We start from the raw sequence: 19,966 nt of genomic DNA, 5'->3' as shown, positions 1-19,966 counted from the left end.
AGGTACCCAGTACTGTTCTAGCTCTGTGGGGATACTCCTGCCTCCCCCGCACAGGGACTGAAATTATTCCAATGGACCCATGGACACACAGGGCTGCAGGCTGGGCAGTCACCACCCAGCCAAAGAGAAGAGCAAATGCCTTTTACAGGAGTGCTTATCCCTCACCGCGCTAGGTTCTGGCCCACCATCTGATACGAACCCCCCCCCCCACCCCCGCCTGGCCACTCTGGGACTCCTGCCTCTATTTTCCAGATAAGGAAACGGAGCCACACACAACTACCCAGCTCCAAACCAGTAAGAGTGGAGCCTGAATCAGGTGAGTCTGTCTCCCAATTGTGTGCCTGGATCCGCCGCTCTGTGTTACGAGTGAGGACGCCTACCTGCAGTGACTGTACCTCAAACTTACTACCAGGCGTTTCACGCGCGTAGGACCCTCATTTAACCCCGGTGGCAACTTTATCTGTAAGAGGCTATTCTTATCCAGTTTGAGAGATGAGAAACCTGAGGCCCAGACAGGTTAAACAACTTGCCCGAGGTCACACAGCTAGAAAATCATACAACAGAGATTTGAGATCAGGCATCTGGCACCAAAGCCCAAGAGCGTGACCATCACAGCAATGGTCATTAACAGCAACTGTTTTGTTCCTGCGGCAACAAATGTTCAAACACTTGGTGGCATAAAACAACACAAATTTGTTATCTCACGGTTTTGGAGGTCAAAAGTCTGACCCGGGTGTCACCAAGCTAAAACCAAGGTGCTGGCAGGGCTCTTTCTTGTGGAGGCTCTAAGAAAAACCTTTCTCCTTGGCTTTCTCCAGCTTCCAGAGGTGGCTCTCGGATGCCTCAGCTCAGGGCTTCCTTCTTCCATCTCCAAATACAGCAACATAGCCTCTCTCTAACGCTGCTCCCACCAGTATACCCCCTTCGCTGACCCTTTGGCCTCCCTCTTCCACTTTCAAGGAGCCCTGTGGTTACACGGGGCCCATCCAGATGACCCGAGATAATCGTCCAGCCCATGGACCTGCACGTGAATCGCGTCTACAAAGTCTGTCTTGACATGTAAGGTCCTAGGGACGACGGCATGAACATCTTTGGGGGGACTCTGTATGATTCACAGCAACCATGCCAACAGGGATCCGTCCTCTGTTTTAAGCATTCTTCAGTGACCAGGGGTCACAGGGTGAGCTCCCCTTGTCCCATTTAAACCCACCTGACATAGCTTTTAGACCCAAGAGAAAGATGGGCTCAAAAGGAAGTATGAGTATCTAAATATTAGACTCTAAGAGAGAAATACAGGATAGTATTAAAACATTAGTTTTAGTTAAGTAGTTAGATAGTTAAAACATTAACGTCTGAAGTCAAACTAATAAACTTACTAGCTATGTCACTTGGGGAAAATGGTTTTAACCCTTAGTTTCCTCATCTGTAAAACGGGGGTGAATTACACATCTCTGCTGTCAGCACAGAGTCCCCTTCGGATCCTCTGTCCCCTGCTCTCTCTCTGCCCCTCTGCACTTCTTCTCTCCCTCCCTCTCTCTCTCCCTCTCTCTCTCAAAATAAATAAATAGACTTAAAAAAAGAAAGAAAGAATCACCATAAAGTACTTAGCACGTTGCTGGGCACATATTAAGTGTTCAATTAGCCATTTTTTAATTCTGCAAATGGATGAGGCCTCCTGCGAGTCAAACGCAGCCTGTCCTGGGTCTCCCCAGGCTCAGCTCCGGCCCCAGGAACCAGCCAGGAGAGGTGGGGCACTGCAATGTCAGGGCCGGGGTCCTGTGGGTCCAGCAGGAGGGGGCAATGACTTGTGGTACCAGCCCCTGTCAATGGCAGGGGAGAGAAGGAGGGACACGGTCTGTTAAATATTTACAGAGCCCCACGGGCAAGGCTGAAGCCACGTGTTTGGTTGGGGACAGGTACATTAAAGCTCTGTCACCTGGGGAAGAATTATTACACGGTCTGCTGGGTGCCACGGCAGCCAAGCAGTGGACCCTCCCGGAGGAGGCGGCCCAGCCCCGCCACGGGCTTCACCGGCAAGAACCTGGAGCACTGCACAGCGCAACCTGTCATGTCACCCAACAGTAACGTCTCCCTCTTGGGGAGCATTTCCGCTTGCTCCGCTATGGGATTTTTTGCAAGGCATTTGCTTCTGCTGTAACTGATTGGCCAAAATAAAGAAGACGGTCAATACCCAGGACTGGTTTCTCCTGGGCCACTGGAATTCTCACGCAAGCTGGTAGACAGACGATCTGGGAAACTCGTTTGGCATTATCCACTAAACCTGAGTGTGTATGTGCCCTGTGACCCAGCAGTTCCACACCCATGTACAGACTCACAGAAATGAGTACCCGTCACTGAAATATGTCTTGGGGCGCCTGGGTGGCTCAGTCCATCAAATGTCCATCTCTTGGATTCAGCTCAGGTCATGATCTCATGGTTCGTAAGACTGAGCCCCGCATCGGGCTCTGCGCTGACAGCTCAGAGCCTGGAGGCTGCTTCAGATTCTGTGTCTCCCTCTCTCTCTCTGCCCCTCCCCTGCTCACACTCTGTCTCTCTCGCTCGCTCGCTCTCAAAAATAAATAAACATTAAAAAAAAATTACACACACACACACACACACACACACACACACACACACACACAGAGGAATGCTACACTGTTACATTGTTACAGAGCAATGAGAACGAGCCACAAACATAAGTCTGAGTGAAAGAAGCCAGACACCAGGGAGAGCCTTGCGGTGTTACTTATGTCAAACACATAAGCAGGTTAAAGTAATCTATGCTGTGAGAAGCCAGGACAAGGTGATCCTGGGTGAGGGGGAAGGGACAGTTAGTGACCGGAAGGCGTCAGGACTGGCTCCAGAAACGCGGGTGGCCTTGCATTCACCCAGGTGCCGGCTGCACACCCACGCACGGTGTGCGAACACCGGCCAGGCCGCCCCGGGGAATCACGATAGATGGACTTTCTAATGCCTGTCAAGGCCCAGCAAAATGTTGGTTAACTTTTCTTTAATGTCTCCTGAGAAAGTACGCTGTTGGCAGGCCTCCGGCTTGGGAACGGCCCTCCAGGCCTGGGACCCGGCACCTGCCGGCCTTCCCTGCCCCTCCACACGTTCACGGCCCGCAGCTTCCAGCTGCCCCTGCCCCTGCCCCTGAGGGCACCGAGGGGAGCACTTGGCAAATAACCGTCTTCCGGCCTGGTGACACAGAATTCAGAATCCTGCCTGGAATTGCCCCACAAGAAAATACAGCTCCCAGCCCCATTCTCTTGGCAGAGTCTCCCCCTGTGCCTCCCGGCCCACACGTGTCATTTCCTTCTTGACCCTCCCTAGTTCCACCAGCTGGCCCCCTGCAGTGGGCATTCTGAAGAAAAAGTAGAAACAGGCTGCCTCTATTTCCTACACAACAGAGGGGCCGGCGGGGCGGGGGGGGGGGGGGGGGGGTGGGGGGGGTGGGGAACCTTCGTAAGCAGCAGCCCTTAAATACGGGATCCACGGGAGGATGCTCTGGTAGCTGCAAGAGTCCAGGTGCCCTGGGTTGGCTCAGAATGGTGAGCGGGGGTACAGGGCACAGATCAAGTGCGCAGGTTGAGTGGTCCCTGGCACCCGCATGCGAGAGAAGCGTGGTGGGAGCCAGGGGACGTGTCCGTGGTGTGCCTGGCCACGTGGCGTCCCCTTTCTGTGGCTGGGCCCCCGGACTCTGAGGGTGTGCTTTCTCTCTCTGTCCTCTCTCTTCTCTCTGCAACAGTGAGTAGTCCTGTCACGCAAGAGTCAGCAGATGTTGACTCTGGCGCCTCTGGAAGCCAGCCTCGGGCACGGCTCTGGACAGAGCAGTAACAGAGGGGTTCTCGGCTGGGAGGGTCCGGTCGGGAAGGCTCCCCCACTCTGAGCGCACCCCAGCATCTGTCCCAGGCGCAGGAGGCAGGATTTCCTCAACGCGGATGCCACAGAAGAGGTGTCTCCTTTCTCTTTTACTGACGAAGGGAGAGGCAGCAATTTCTCTGGCCGTGTTCACATTATGTCTCTGTGATCCCCGAGAGCTGGGGCCTGTCCAACCTGGAGAGATAAATCAAGGAGATTTGTTCCCTGGGAAAGCGGCCGCCATCCTCTCGCTGACAGTCTCTGTTTTTGCTTCATTTCAGTTTCTCCTCCCCATGTGCTGGGAAGACGCAGATGGGCTGCTTTGGAATCCCCACGCCTTCCGGCACACGCTCCCCCCCTGCACACACCGGATTCATCACTCAGAGGATGGGGGCGATGAGGCGGGCTTCGGGGGTATGAATCGCAATGCTGCGCTATGTCACTAGCCGTGGGCACACCCCTTAAGTTCTTTAGAAGTTTCCTTGTCGGGGCACCTGGGTGGCTCAGTCGGTTACACATCCAACTTCGGCTCAGGTCATGATCTCACGGTTGGTGGGTTCAAGCCCCGCTTTGGGCTCTGTGCTGACAGCTCAGAGCCTGCAGCCTGCTTCAGATTCTTTCTCCCTCTCTCTCTGCCCCTCCCTGGCTTGCATTCTGTATCTCCCTCTCTCTCTCTCAAAAATAAATAAACATTAGGGGCGCCTGGGTGGCGCAGTCGGTTAAGCGTCCGACTTCAGCCAGGTCACGATCTCGCGGTCCGTGAGTTCGAGCCCCGCGTCGGGCTCTGGGCCGATGGCTCGGAGCCTGGAGCCTGTTTCCGATTCTGTGTATCTCCCTCTCTCTCTGCCCCTCCCCCGTTCATGCTCAGTCTCTCTCTGTCCCAAAAATAAATAAAAAACGTTGAAAAAAAATTAAAAAAAAACAAAAAAAAACAAAACAAAAAAAAAAAAACCTGGTTGTGTTCTGCTCCAAAGATCACATCCTTCACATAACTGCAGCTATCACTCAAGGGGGGCAAGGATTTCAGAGGACACTCCTACCCACCCTGTGTGGCAGGATGTTGACACCTGCCACTCGAATTAACACCAAGGCCTGTGTGTCATTCAGGGATTGGACAGCGCGTCCAACATTGAAAACACTCTAAGCTGACTTCCCTACATCATCACTGAGATGATCCCTTGCTAATGCAGCACCCCTTGCCAAAATGCACGTGCCTTTTGGTTCCATTATGGGCTGAGACATAGTAAGACCTCAATAAATGTTTGTTAGATACGTGGTAAAAGAACTAGCAATGTAAAGGTCTTCTATGTTTTCCATAAAACCCTAAAGAAAGCACTGTCTATATACCGTTTAACAAGCCTCAGACAAAGACCACATCTTGGGGTGCCTGGCTGGCTCAGTCAGCGAAGTGTGTAACACTTGATCCCAGGGTGTAAGTTCAAGCTGCACATGGGGTGTAGAGATTACTTAAAAATAAAACCTTAGGGGCGCCTGGGTGGCTCAGTTGGTTGAGCTTCCGACTTCAGCTCAGGTCATGATCTCGCGGTTTGTGGGTTCGAGCCCCGCAGCGGGCTGACAGCTCGGAGCCTGGAGCCTGCTTTGGATTCTGTGTCTCCCTCTCTCTCTGACCCTCCCCCGTTCACGTTCTGTCTCTCTCTGTCTCAAAAATAAATCAGTAAATAAATAAATAAATAAATAAAATCTTTTTTAAAAAAGGACCACACTTGTAACAAACTTCGGCTCAGGTCATGATCTCACGGTTGGTGGGTTCAAGCCCCGCTTTGGGCTCTGTGCTGACAGCTCAGAGCCTGCAGCCTGCTTCAGATTCTTTCTCCCTCTCTCTCTGCCCCTCCCTGGCTTGCATTCTGTATCTCCCTCTCTCTCTCTCAAAAATAAATAAACATTAGGGGCGCCTGGGTGGCGCAGTCGGTTAAGCGTCCGACTTCAGCCAGGTCACGATCTCGCGGTCCGTGAGTTCGAGCCCCGCGTCAGGCTCTGGGCCGATGGCTCGGAGCCTGGAGCCTGTTTCCGATTCTGTGTCTCCCTCTCTCTCTGCCCCTCCCCCGTTCATGCTCTGTCTCTCTCTGTCCCAAAAATAAATAAAAAAGGTTGAAAAAAAAAAAATTTAAATAAACATTAAAAAAACTTTTAAGTGTTTCCTTGTCTAATAAAAATAAAGAATCGAAATGCATGTCCTCTGGGGTTCATACGTGGATGAGAGACTGTATATAAGGTACTCAGCACACACAGCTGCCCACCGCGGGTTCACAAGTCACACGGAGCATCAGCTTCACCCTCAACAGCCCGATGCACCAGTATGTGGCTGCTCTTCTCACCAGTTAGGCTTGAGAGATGCAAAGTGAACTGGCCCCATTCACTAATGTTCGTAACAGTCTGATGATCCTGTGCCAGACACCCTGGGCTTACACAGGAGGGGCAAGGGAGCCCACACAGAACGAGCCTTTCCACGGCCACGTACCGTCACGCATTTGTAACAGAGCCCCGCTCACAGCTCTAACAGACACTGATTAGAGCCAGTCTTAAAAATACTGGCATTCAGGTTCGGCCAGGCTCCAGAAGTCCCGCACAGCACTTGGGAACTCAACATGTGCTTAATAAGTGTTGGCTGCAAGGAGACCTGGGTGGCTCAGTCGGTTAAGCGTCGGACTTCGGCTCAGGTCATAATCTTGTGTTTCATGACTTTGAGCCCCACATGGGCTCTGTGCTGACAGCTCGGAGCCTGGATCCTGCTTTGGATTCTGGGTCTCCCTGTCTCTCTGCCCCTCCCTCACTTATGTTCAGTCTCTTGCTCTCTCTCTCTCTCAAAAAATAAATAAAAACATGAAAAAAAAATAAGGGGGCACCTGGGTGGCTCAGTCGGTTGAGCCTCCGACTTCAGCTCAGGTCATGATCTCACAGCTTGTGAGTTCGGGCCTCACGTCGGGCTCTGTGCTGACAGCTCGGAGCCCGGAGCCTGCTTCGGATTCTGTGTCCACCTCTCTCTCTGCCCCTAACCCACTCGCATTCTATCTCTGTCTCTCTCAAAACTAAATAAACATTTAAAACAAAATAAGTGTTGGCTGCAATAATGCTGGAAATCATGTCAGTCAAGGAAGATAGGATCCCTGCCTTCAGGGAGCTTCCAGGCTATCCCAAGAGATCCAGAGACATGGAGACAGTACATGTCCATAATTGAACACAACGGGTGGTGTCCGGGTTGTGATGGTGGGGTGGCAGGAGCCAGGGCAGAGAAAGAGAGGCTGGGGCATACTGAATGTGAGAGCCCCTTGCATATCAGAGCATAAGAAACCTTGGAATAATCGGGTCCAATTCCCTCACTGAACAGCTGAGAAATGAGGCCCAGAGAGATAGAGTGACTGGCCCAGGGTTGCTCAGCAAGGACCCTGCGGGGTGCTGGATAAGAAGCAATCTCAAGTATGAAGGTGGACTGGACACACAGCGCCTGGGAGAGGAGTGGCTTCTAAACTTGGCGGGCACGGGGCACAGTCAGCAGAAGGCAGCATGACCAGAGGCCTGGCAGAGCAGGTGAGAACCACATCTCCTGAATGCTTGTTCGAGGGCACTGGCTGCAGTTAAGTCTTGTCACCTCAACAGTGCTGTGCCTTGTGAACCCGTTTTCCAATGAGGACAGGTAGGCAGAAAGGGGGCTGAGATATGAGCCCACGCAGTCTGTCTCCAGAGCCTTTCTGTTTGACCACTAGGCTGTCCTGCCACAGAAGGTTATGTGGTAGGAAAGCCTGGGGGCAAGGTGACAGGATAAGAAGGTTCCAGAAGACAGAGATGGGGAAGCAGGAGCTAGTTGTTGGAAAGGTCAATGCACAGAGATTCCCCAGGCATTGACAACATCCACAGCCAGACTCTGAACAGAAAGGCCCGCGCCAGTGACCGGTTGGTCAGGGAATGCCAGTCCTCGCTATTTTTCCAGTGCGAAGTGGCCCACATTGCCCAGGACACGCCTCTCCAGAGTGGTGGAGCGTCCGACTGTGGCTTGGAGGTGTCACATCATCCCCGCCTGGCTCAGGGCCGCCATGACGGAAACGGGGAGGTAGTGTCCCCAAAACCAGATGAGTCCCGACTGCCTCTCCCCACCCACAGGTGAGAGGAGGAGTGCTCCCGGAGAAACCCGTGGGCAGAGCCAGGAGCACGCAAGTCCTACAGACCCTACAGGGGAGGGGAGGCCACGCCAAGTGGTGACCGGAGCTCTATAGACAAACAGACCCAACACCTACTATGCAGCTGTGAAACCAAGAGCTTCACCTCCTGAACCCACAGCCACGTCCACGAAATGCGCCCTGCCTCACAGAGCCAGGGGTGAATCAGTTGGCCTGTTGAAGCCCTTTCACCCAGCAGGTCCTCAATAAAAGAAAGCCTTCTGCCTTCTCAGCTCCCAGCCACCTCCTCTACAGCTTGAAGGTGATTCAGATACTGAGATGAGCTGAGAAAAGTCATGAACGTGCTCCTGCCACAAATAACAAAACTTCAGGCCTGGGAGTGAGTGTGTGTGTGTGTGTTTCCCTCACTTCCTTTTTTTGCCCTTGCCCACAAAATCCCTCAGGGAAAGGTCAACAAAGACCCAAATGTCATCGGATCCTCATGAACAAAGGGGGCACGGTGCCCTGGACCCGAGCCACTGAGCCATGAGTGGAGCAGGCAGTTCACAGAACAGCAGGACCTGCCCTCGAAGGCTCACCATATTAGAAAAGTTCCAGAGCGTGCATATTCTCCCAGAAAGTAACTTTGAAGGAGACCACGATCCCACACAGGGCCTGCCTGCAAAGAGCTTCACATCTCACTAAAGAAAATGGGTCAGTGAGAAACCACCCGTTCGAGGACTAGCCCAACGAACTGTTGTCCACGCGCCCTGGACCACCGGGGAGCCCCACGCGGGACTGTGGCTGTCTGTGTGGAGGGCTCACAGGGTCCCTGAGAGGTATGTAAATTGAGAAGGAAAAAGATGCTCAGGGTAGGGGCAAGGGGCAATGCTCAAAATAAGGCAGAAATGAGAAACAGCATTTACTAATTGCCAAGCACAGAAGAGATCCCTTCTAATTCCCCCCATTTAATCCCCATTAATGATCACAACCAGAGGGTCAGGGCTCCTATCCCAAAATTACAGAAGTGGGGAGAAGTGGGGAGAGCAGGCCCCTTGCCCAATGTCACGCAGCTCACAAGGGGTGGAGTGCAGCCCAGGACCATCAGCCGTACCGTCCCGCGGGTCCACCCCTGCGACAAGTCCCCCCTCCCCCCCACCGCCTCCTTTTAGCATCTGGGTCACATTCTGGGGCCATAAGCTCGATTCCTCAACACAGAGCTTCCCACCAGGCGACTCTGGTGTACCTGCCCTTTCCCACACCTCACAGCCCCCACATCCCATAATCACCACCTTTGTTCCAACTGCTCTTTAAAACCTGGATTAGCTGGGCTTCCGGGGAGGTCACGCTGTGACTCTGGAATGCACTTCTGACTTTCACAGAAACCGGTCTTACTTCAAGCCACACAGGCACATGTCACTAAGTAAACTCGGGCCATCTACCTTGTCCCTGGGGCCGTGGGCAAAACCCAACGTGGAGGGGGTGGGGTGGGAGGAAGAGACCACAGAACAGAAATCCAACAGGCTGGGTGCAGGGCACGCAAAGTCCCCGCTGCTGTGCCATCCCCCGAATGCGCCAGGCGGTGTCAGTCTGCCCGGGCTCGCACTCTTGCCACCCTCCTCCCCCCATCAAAAGGCGAACTCCACCGTGTCCCCTGTCACCAGCATTACGGGGTCAGGAGCCGCAGGGAGTATATGGGCAACACGGAGGCTATCTAGGGAAAGACAGGAGAAGGGAGGGAGGGGAGGAAAGCAAACAGGTGCAATGAAGAAGCAGGAGAAATTAAAATTCACCAAAAACATGTCAGAGCAGTAGTCCAGGAAAGAAGCCTGACAGGGTCCTCAAGTGTCCAGAGCTCCGTGGGAACTGGGTGGCGTTCCAGCATTCATGGTGATGTCTCACACACACACACACACACACACACACACACACACTGCTGTTTGGTGGGGGCGGGGGGTGTGTGTGAATTATCCCTATCTACCCAGGAACACAAAAGGCCTCTCTGGCCCAGGGGGCCTCACACCTGAGTGTCTCTAACTATCGCCTGAGGGCCTGTTCCAGTACAGATCCCCAAGGTCCACGCACACACGGACGCACGGCAATGCCGGTCAACAGGCCTGGGCTGGGGTCTGCTCCACAGGTCCGGCAGGGGGTACTGACGCAGGGGTGCTGCAGGAGTCACGGGAGAAGCCCCGTTCCAGGAGTGAGCGTGCAGCCTGAGGTGAGTAGTGTGAGCTAGAGACCGTGACCTGCCCTCCCCGACCCCCTCTGGGCCCGCCCCTACAGGGCTCCTGACACCCAGGGGCTGGGGCTGTCCTCACCCACCCCTGGGAAGTTGTTCTGAGGTGTATTCTGCAGGCGGCAGTTAGGGTCCACCAGGGTGGCTTGCCTGGAGCCCCCGAACTAGAACAAGCAGAACCTGGAACTTAGAAAAGGAATATATGCACTCTGAATTCTGAAACTGGAGGGTGCTTTAGAGGACAGGAAGGAAACGGAAAAGGAGAAAAGAAAAGGCACAGGGTACTGAGCTCTCATTACTGGCCCCCCTTGGCCACACCTCTTGCAAATCTGCAGCCGGGCCCCGAGGAGCACCAGCCTCAATGGACCCCCCTGGCTGCCACCAGTGCTAACAGTGGAGGAGAACTGGCTTCGGATGGTGGAGGAGGGTACCACGTGGGGCTTTCCACGGTCTCTTGGCGAGCTGACGGAAAGATGTGACCATGACTGGAACTCAGTGCTCTGTTCACCAGCACCCGGGGCACTCGGCAGGCTCAACACAGCTCAGCGTTCCTGCTCCCTCTCCTGTAAGCCCACAGGCACCCAGAGGGTCACGTTGGAAGAGACGCACACAGCAAGAGCACCGCAGCGCCCGGGCATATGCCAGCAGAAGACCTTCCTTTCGGGAGGGACAGGGTCACCCGACACGTCTCATCACATCACCTCCCTGTCTCAAACCTGCGGGATTAGTCAACGGCCTCAAAACCAGGCCAGGGGTGATTCCGACAGCTAACAGTACAGGGCTTGGGTCAGGGGCAGCATGCACTCAATGTCCCTAACAGGCAGGTACCGGCCCCGTCCCGTCATACAGGTGACGAAACCACAACACCCATAACACAGGGGTAATAAGGTGAACCACGACTAAAGCCCCACGGTCCAAGCTCTTACACTTTGCAGCCTCAGCTATAACCACCTCTGCACTCTGGCCACGCTGGACACGTCACTTGCCGACCCTCTTCTGGGTGTCTGCTCCTGCTGTGCCTCTAACTGTTCAGCCCTCTCGGTGAACTTCTACTCATCCTGCAAAGCCCTTTCCCTCCTCTGTGCAGCCTTCCCCATTTTCCCATCATCTCTTTGTGACTCACAGCTGAATCCACTGTTGCCACTCCCCCAGTGTTCCCACAGTATGGTGACAGACACCATATGGATTTCAAGTTCCAAGCCTGTCATCTCCTCTGGCCCATCCACTCTGCCCGGCCACCCAACATGCAGAACTGGGACGCTCTGAAAGTATGCAGGCCTTATTCTCTCTGTCTCCCTGGCCCCACGCTGAACTGCTGTCATCTCCCTGTAGCCCTGAGCTTCCTCCATTACAATGTGCAAGTGACATTGGAAAGCAACTATCTCATCCTTAAATTCTCAATCTCCCAGAACCCAATGCTGCAGATGCTCGGCAGCAAGCAAATGCTCAATTAACGTTCACACTGGATATTCACTCCCTGCACTAGTTACAGAGCCTGGCCAGAATGATGGAGACTGTTTTAGGGAAGAGACAGCAGGGGGGCACCTGGGTGGCTCAGTCAGTTGGGCATCCAACTTGGGCTCAGTTCATGATCTCACGGTGCATGGGTTCGAGTCCCGCGTCAGGCTCTGTGCTGACAGCTCAGAGCGCAGAGCCTGCTTTGGATTCTGTGTTTCCCTCTCTCTCTGCCCCTCCCTACTCACACTCTGTCTCTCTGTGTCTCTCAAAAATACATAAACATTGAAAAAAAATTGTTTTTAAAAAGGAAAAAAACGGCACAAGGATTCCAAAAGAAAAGTGGACGATGATGAATCACCGATTCCTAGAGTGGAGCAGAGAGATGCATGAAGATTCTGGAAGGGAAATGTGGTTTTTGGAGACCCAGGCTTTGTTTGCATTCTGCTTCCATTATTCACTGTGCCCCCCAGGAGGCTTATTTAGCATTTTGAAGGTCTGCCTTCCTCCTCAGAAATTAACAACTGTCCTTACTTCACAGGGCCACTGGGAGGATAAAATGAGATAATCCATGCAAAATGCATGGCGGGTCCCTCACACACAGAAAGCACTCAATAAATATTAGCTAATATTACCACACACACACACACACACACACACACACACACACCACCCTCCGGCAGCTCAATACATGAACATTAACCACTGTCATTTCTCTGCAGCCAAGAATGCTCTGGAATGACAAACATATTCCCTATGCTTCCAGAAATTAAAAGCAGTCTCCTTTCTAACCATTTCCCAAATTAGTTCAGGATGAGAAAGTGCTTCCTTCTGTTAATTCACCGTGCCGCATAGACACAGGTAGTGCAGGTCAATGAATGAAAGGGAGACGATGTGTGTCACCGGCATTTCGAGAGTCTGCAAGGAGGAGCATGTATTCCGTCTGAACTTGCCTGACTTTCTCTAGAACCCTTGGGAGGACACACCCGAGGCCAGAGGCAGGCCCAGGTCTTGGGACACCACAGACACTCCCAGCTGGATGCCTGCTGCTCCGTGTCCTTGACTAACCTGGGCAGGAAAGCCGAGCTGGCCAACACCAGCAAGCAGAGAGAGCAGAGCTGGGGCCGGGACAGCAGCTCGGCTGTGCAGCCAGCAACAGATCAGAGAACACAGGAGTTTTCTGGACACCCTGCTCTCCCGGGTCTGGGTTCCTAGAAGATCAGAAGCACAGGGGTGGCAATGAGGACAAAGAATATAACTGAACCCACCCAGCACCAGTGATGGCCTCAGACATAACTTCATCAAGTATCTCCCCAGATTCTCATGATGGCACACAGGGGTGGCAGGACTTTTCCCTCACGTGGGACCTTTGGAAACTGAAATGGTCAAGCTACGATTCCAAACCCATGTTTTCTGACTCCTTCCATTAATGTCCTCTGCCAAAGGACGGTGATGACATTATAGGAAAAGGTCACTTCCTCCTTTTAAAATTCTGTAGTGGTTGAGATTATTTTTCAATGAGCATACACTTTTAATACAATCAATAAAAAATACCGATGTTTTGCTTGTTTTCTTTTTTTTTTGCTTTTGAATCAGCATCTCACACTACAACTTGTGGATATTCTTCTCCAGGTACCGGAATACCAGAACAGGTCCTGGTTACAGGTCCAAAAGCACCAATGAGCTGCATCCCAATCGTTTTCTCTGCATGACAGACATCCTGCCCGCACTGAGGGGCAGTCAGTCACCGCGCCTGATTCTCACGGACTCCTGCCAAGGGACAGATGAAGGTGGAGACCCCGGGCACCCGGAGTCCCGCACAGCCAGCTCCTGCAAAAAGACTGGCAAATGCAAACCTTCAGTGGGACGCAGCAGGCAGCCCGAGCGCTGCTCACCCAAAACTACCTGGCCCTGCCCCCAAGCCCGTGAACTCATGAGCCAGGGCACAGGGACAAGGGAGAATGCACATTCTTCCCCCGCTACGGGAAAGGGCCATGGAACCACAATGACCTCTCTGAGGTCCAATTTCACGAACTGCAAAACAAGCATTGTTGTGCAGATGGCAGAAGCTAAAATCCAATGCTTCCCCAAAACTCTTCCACCCCAATGATCTGCATGACCAAACACAGAGGTGGTGTGGCACTACAGGGGCGGGGATGGGAGGGTTCCTGTTCCTCTCTAACGTCTATCTCATTATTCAAGTTTTCATATCACGGCCCCCGTCCCCATGAGTAAACCCCTCACTCATCCTGAGGTCTGCCATCCCTGGGAATGTTCCCGGGGGCATCCAATCAACAGAAGGCTATGGGCGCTAACACTAGGCTAAAATGTAGATGGGGGTCATCTGCTGCGGCCTGCTGATTTCATCACACACCTCCTGGTGTGCTCTGGCTGAGCCCCCATCCAGCAATAACCATTCCTATGCCCATCGTAGTTCTGCTTCCTCTTACTGTCTTTTCTTCCTTGTGTGGAGCGGGGGCGGGGGGGGGGGGGGCGGAAATTGACAGGGCACGGTTACTCGCCCCGCCTACAAGGGGATGTGAAGACAGTCTGAGAGGACAGGAATGGATTCAGCCTCACCCTGCAGGCTTCCAGCCCTTCCTGGATGGAGGTGGGGGGAGCGGGGGATATGACGTGGCAGTTACAGGGTTAACAGGAAATGGGGCACATGCAGCAACCCTGCTTATATCTTTGGCAAACGAAAAGTGCTAACGTTCCGGGGCACCAACCACGCACCAGGGCTCTGTGTGTATCACATTTAATCCTCGCCACAACCCAAGACAGGTTCACGTTACATGTAAGGATGCCGCCGAGGTCCAGGGACTTTAGGTTGCTCTCTCAAGGCCCCACAGCTGGTGAGGGGGAGAAGGAGGTGCCTCTGCCAGAAGAGGAGGCTTGCTTCGGCCGGAGCAGGCACGATGAGGGTACCAGCTTCACAGAGTACTTCACCTCCCTACACTCAGCACTGTCTACTAAGGAAGCGTCTACACTTCCAGAGAGGGCGTGGGCTCCTCCTCCTGTCCACCCTCTCTCCTCCCAAGGAGGCTGACCCTGTGTGGGTGTCTGTCTCAGGAATCCTTCTTTGCCTTGCCCTTACCCCTGGAGGGTCCCCACCATGTTGGGCCTTCCCTGGCTTGCAGCCCCCCCGCCACGCCGGTCTCTGCCTCTCCCAGGGTCTCTCCAGAGGATCTCCCTCGGTGCTCTCTCCTCTCCTCCAAGCACAGCACTCATGGGACTGAGGGTGCCCCCTAATCCACTATGACCTCAATGGGACTAAACACATCTGCAAAGACCCTGTGTCCAAACACAGCCACATTCTGAGGTCCCCGCAGACATAAAGGTGAGGGAGGAGGGGATGGCATTCAAGCCAGTATGGCTGTCTCCTGTGGCCTTCTATTATAAAGTAAAATTTGGCAGGAGCGCCTGGGTGGCCCAGTGGGTTAAGCGTCAGACTCTTGGTTTCTGCTCAGGTCATAGTCCCATGGTTTGAGAGTTCGAGCCCTGCTTCATGCTCTGTGCTGAGAGCACAGAGCCTGCGAGGGATTCTCTCTCTCTCTCTCTCTCTCTCTCTCTCTCACTCTCTCTCCCTCCCTCCCCCACTTGTGCTCGCTCTCTCAAAATAAATAAATAAACTTTAAAAAACAAAAATTAAGGAAAATTTGGCAAACATTGTCAAACTTCAGATTATGGAGCTGCAGGAACGGATGGTACAAACATATCCTCAAGCTCCCAGGAAAACAGGAGGAAGAAAATCCCGATGGAAAACGGTTGGCATTGTGTAACATCTTCGTTCCTCTGACATCTGATGTTAGTCAGTTAATACTGAGTAAGGCGACTTAAGTAATTCATATGTGATAGCATTAGCATCATTCTGTTATTTAATGATAAAGAATAATGTCAGGTTCGTGGTTTACTAAAGACGGCTTAAATAATTAATTGTAATATGTAACATGCAAACTGTGGGCTCATTCACCGGACCCCATCCTGAACCTGGCCCCCACACCCCCGGTCACTGCATCTCTGCCACCACACACTGCCCTAAGCTGTTATTACTGACCTCCTTCCGCCAAAAGCAACCCCCTAACCCCGAAGTGTGCACAGAGGACACAGCAGTGCCTGTGGGTGTGCCTAGGGGAATTCTGAGTCCTTCTCAAAGCCCAGTAAATTTGTCAAAAGGAAAAACATGGCACTAAAAATGAGAACTGTGTGAAGGAGGAGGAGGACCAGAGTGCAGAAGTATACATGCAGGGCCATTAAAAAAATGTTACTAATTCAAATGGCGGGAAATTGGTTAAACACGCTCTAAAGCTTCTATACTTTCTGTATAGAACTTTCTACACGTTCTATATAGAACCACATAACTACGCCCCACAATCAGGAAACACTCAGAGGGGCGTATTTCCTCTGGGAAGTATTTCCCGCTGGGGAAGGTGGAAGAGGTGGGGGACCAGTCGTTCTATGTGCGAACCCGACTGTCAGCTCCTCGGCCCGGAAGATACCCCACATTTCTGGGGTGGCGCAACCAACATTTTTGATCGTCTCCTTTTCAGAGTGGAGGGCCCCAGGCCCTCAGGCCACGTCGCTGGGTCTTTGCCCCATGACTTGTGCCCGGAGCCCTGGGCGCCTAACCTGTTTCAGCAGCGCCTCACAGGACTGCATTGGGATTAAATTAAATGGGTCACTATTTGCAAAAGACTTAGAACAGCTGCCTAGTTCGTCAGAAGTGCCTTATAATTTTTTTGTTAAGGAAAGTATGTATTTTATAATAAGAACAAATGAATTGCAAAAATCCAGGAGAAACTAGCGGACGAGAACAGAAGGAATCACCGAAGCCCAGATACAGCAATAATGCCCTCTCCTGACGTGCTCCTCTCATAATGGCTTCTGGGTGACTTCCCACCCTCCGTGAAGGCGCAGCTCAGACTCACCAAGCAGCAGCACGCGGTAATTTCATTAGGGGGTGGGCGACCTAGAGCCTCTGGCACGTTTATATTAAGGCAGATGCCCCGTGAGGGGTGACAACTCAGAAGATCTCGGGTTCTTCCAGATCCCATGTCAGCACTCCACCCCCACCGGGTCCCAACCCCCCCCCCCCCCGAATCTGCATTAAAAAAATGACACTGCACAGCCTCAAGGGCAGGCCTCGAAATTCATTTTTCACCTGGAGCCAAGGCCAGCCGGAAGGGCATTACCATCCCAATGGCCTGCCTTTGTCAGAGGAGGGCAGGAGAGCAGGATGGGAATGCAGGAAAACACTGCTGGTTCAGCAGAGCCCTTCCAGACAGAGCATCCCCAGGGAGCACCGGGAGGAGGCAGGCATCTGGGGCACACCCTCATTGTCATTCCAGCCTGGACCCCAGGACAGTCCCCAGGAATGTGCACCTCAAGATCAGAGATAACACTCCCCGCGAAATTTCTCACCTCTCAGCGGAGGAGGGAGTGCGTGGGGGTCTTTCAGGCCAAGGAGCTGACAGTGGGGTTTGCACATAAAAGGACCGCAGGCTGCAGAGTCCTGGTCCCCCCCCCCTCCCCACTTCCATCTTCCCCAGCAAGTGAGGCCCTCCCCCGGCATCCTCCTCCCGGAAAACTTGGCTCTGGCTGAGGCCAGACACAAGCTCAGGCAGCATCCCCAGCCACTCGTCACATTCTGGGTGCCTGAGCTCCGGAACAGGGACTGCGCAGGGCATCTGAGGCCAGCTGGGCCAGGCCCTGTGCAAAAGTTACCTGATAGAGCCTTAAATAAGGCTAAACAGATGCAGAGCCCACGCTTGGCCCAGGTATTTGTCAGGCCCAGCTGATGACAACAGGGGAGCTGTTCTAGCTTGGGTTTAAGGAGGCGTATCATCCTACACAGTGGACCCAAACCTTATACACACACACACATCCCCTCACAGACACAGTGTACCTCCTGCTAAACTGGCCCAGACTTCTAAAGGAGGAACCTCAAGGCTCCAGCATGTACCTCAAACAGTGTGAAACACGTGCCGAGGTCCGGCGAACATGAGGCAAGCCGCTCACCTCTTTGGGCCTGTGTTTCTTCACTAGCGACAGCACAGGTGTCTGTCTATACAGAATGTAACAACGCCAGTGCCCTCCACGAACGCTTGTGTTCACTAGCAGATAATCGAGCCTCCAACCCAGCTAAGACCTCTGAGATGGCTTCTGACACTGCCCCCCCATCCCTCCCCCCGCCCACCCCACCGCAAGCAACAGCAGCTCCTGTCTCCATGCCCTCATCACCCCGTGTTCGCTCAGGCCCTGTAGAATTCTCCCAGGCCACCCCCTCTATTAGACCAGGCTCCTCTCCCAGGCAGGTGCCTACTTCATGCCCCTGCTCATCTCCAGGCTCCTAGCCTGGCTCCCATCAGGTAGGGGTGGGCAGTGCCTGCTTTCCAAGTGTGGGTCAGCCAGGCCAGGCCCCGGGCAGGTAAGCAGTGGGACTCAGGTTGCGGCCAGGGTCACCTCCATGCAGTCCCCTAGCTGATATCTTATCCCTGGGGCAGAGGCACAAAAGGACTGGGAGTTGTTCCCTGCACAGGCAGCTTCAGAGGGCCTTATCAGCAGGAGCTTGGACCTGTGTCCAGGCAGATGGAGAAGGTGCTGGGCCCTGAACTGGGGCACAGCCATTGCTTCCAAGCAGCTTAAAGAAATAACAAACTCCAACAGACCAGCAATTTTAAAACAGCAGGGTAGGAGGGATAGGGGTCCCAACCCTAACGCACCTGCAGGTTAACGCACCTTTAGGCCACCCTTCCCAGGGTTCCCCGAGCCACCTGGTGGATGAGGAAACGGTGGCAAGACACCTGCCAGGGCCCCCACGGCTCCAGGTAGCGCACCTGGGATTAGACCATGGGTCTTCCAGCTGGCTTGCTCTCCACCACCCCACATGGACCCCAGGGACTCAGAACGGTTCCAGGCTTGTGCGCTGAGCCCCCTACCGGGTCCCCGCCAGCACAAGGGCAGCCTCCGCCACCCTCCTCTGCCGCTCCTGTGGGCACGTGAACTCCAACTTGACTTCTCACTGAATGGACTCAGAACTTCCCAGTATTAGAAGCTCTCTGCCAAATTCAGTATGTGTCAATTACGAAAACAGGGCGAGGGAGGACAAAAGTAAATCAACCTCCCCTGGGCACTTGTTAAGTGCCAGGAACAGGCATCCAGTCACTGAATCGCCCAGGAACCCTGACAGTAGCAAGTCTTATCACTTCTACTTTTCCCACAGGAGGCCGGGTCCCCAGAGAGCGCTGGCATGCCCAAACTCACGCAAGGGGACTGGCAGCAGCCGATTCCAGCTGGCAGGCTCTCTCCCCTCGGCCACAAAGCCTCCCGCATCCCTGCTCACCCGCACGGAAGCGACCTGACCACCAGGTACACACTTTCTCTCCCTCCCCACCCCCAGTGCAAACCCACACCCCACAGGCGGCTTCTGCTGCCAGCAGGATGGGCCTTGGAGTGATGCAACCAGAGTTCCCGGATGGTTTCATGCCCTGGCTTGTGACAAAGGAAGATTCTTCCTCCTTCCACGGCAGGCCTGGAGGATACCGTGTCGGGTGCAGGGCACGGGTGCAGCCAAGCAGAGGGCGCAGCTGGCTGTCACTTGGCACTCACCTGGAAACCAGTCCCAACCTTTCCCCTAGATCTCACTGTGTCCACGCTGAGCCAAAATAACCCAGAATGACTAAGGCCAGTGAGGCATGGGGACAAGTCTTGTCACGTCAGCCAGACTTTGCCCTGCTCACCCAGACACCAAAGCAAAGCCCCGACTGTGGGTGCAAGCCTCAGATCAGCTGCATGGAAGTGTCGTCCAAGCTGGGTGGCCTTATGCAAGTCATTGCACCGGTGTGGGCATTCATTTCTGAGCACTGTCTTAGGGGCTAAGGGAATGCCTACGATGCAATACGAAACTTGGTCCTTGTCCTCAAGAAGATTCGCATCCACTGGAGAAGGAGACGTTAAACAAATGTTGGCATAAGTATCTACTAAGCTAAAAATTGCAGCCGATGCTGTGATGAAGAAGTCTGCCCAACCCCCACCAGTAGTTAATCAGGAGGTTCCAGGTGGAGGTCTCCAAAGAGCTCACATTTACACTGATCCCTGGAAGTTAGCAGGATTTATTATTTGCTTATGAAGAAAGAAAGGAAGAGAAGAGAGAAGCTTCTTTGGCAAATACCACTTATGCAGGAACATTTAAAATGGGCAACTGCCCAGATTAATGAGAGGGGTCCTGCATTCACTTGCAAAACATGATTTTGCTACCACAATCAGATGCAGATTTGGAAAGAAATGTCCCCCATGGAAA

At 53.4% G+C, this 19,966-nt stretch overlaps 1 long non-coding RNA gene across 1 annotated transcript in view; it reads right to left on the bottom strand.

Moving 5' to 3' along the window:
* The window catches only part of LOC131494627 (uncharacterized), a 371,492-nt gene that overhangs the window by 302,484 nt on the left and 49,042 nt on the right, over positions 1–19,966 (bottom strand). The gene's annotated exons all lie outside the window — the stretch shown is intronic.

This window comes from Neofelis nebulosa, chromosome 14 (assembly GCF_028018385.1).
Source record: "Neofelis nebulosa isolate mNeoNeb1 chromosome 14, mNeoNeb1.pri, whole genome shotgun sequence".
Lineage (NCBI taxonomy): Eukaryota > Metazoa > Chordata > Mammalia > Carnivora > Felidae > Neofelis > Neofelis nebulosa.
This window is presented reverse-complemented; position numbering and strand designations above follow the sequence as displayed.